Consider the following 555-nt stretch of genomic DNA (forward strand, 5'->3'; position numbering starts at 1 on the left):
TAGCCATATGGAAAATGATAAAATTTGATCCATTCTTTATTCTACACTGGATAAATTCCAAATGGATCAGAGATCTAAATATTCTAAAAGAAAGAAACAAACAAATCTGGCATTTAAAAACTGGCATTTTTAAAAAAAGAATAAATGAATTATTTTGTAACTTGGGAGTGGAGAAAACATTCCTATCATTCAGAGTCTCAGGGACGAGGTTGATTATTTTAACTGTAATTTAAACAAACAAAGCAGAAAGTCCAATAAAGGTTAGTTTTTAAAAGTGCAACCCATATCACAGAGGGCTAATATATTAAAAGTTTCTAAATTTTTTTTTAAAAAAAGAAGGCCATCTTGATGGAAAATAGGTAATGGATGGACAAGTCAAATGAAATTCAGATAAAAAGAAACAGATGAAAAGATTGATTCACTTATTTCAGTTTGTTTTCCATTCAGTGGTTGCTTTTAAACTTTATTTTGTATTTTAAACATGTTAACCATTTACATGACTCCAAGGTCAAACTATAAAACAAGATATATTCAGAAATCTAGCTTCCATTCCTG

The sequence above is a fragment of the Lipotes vexillifer genome, unplaced genomic scaffold (genome assembly GCF_000442215.2).
Source record: "Lipotes vexillifer unplaced genomic scaffold, Lipotes_vexillifer_v1.1 scaffold164, whole genome shotgun sequence".
NCBI lineage: Eukaryota > Metazoa > Chordata > Mammalia > Artiodactyla > Lipotidae > Lipotes > Lipotes vexillifer.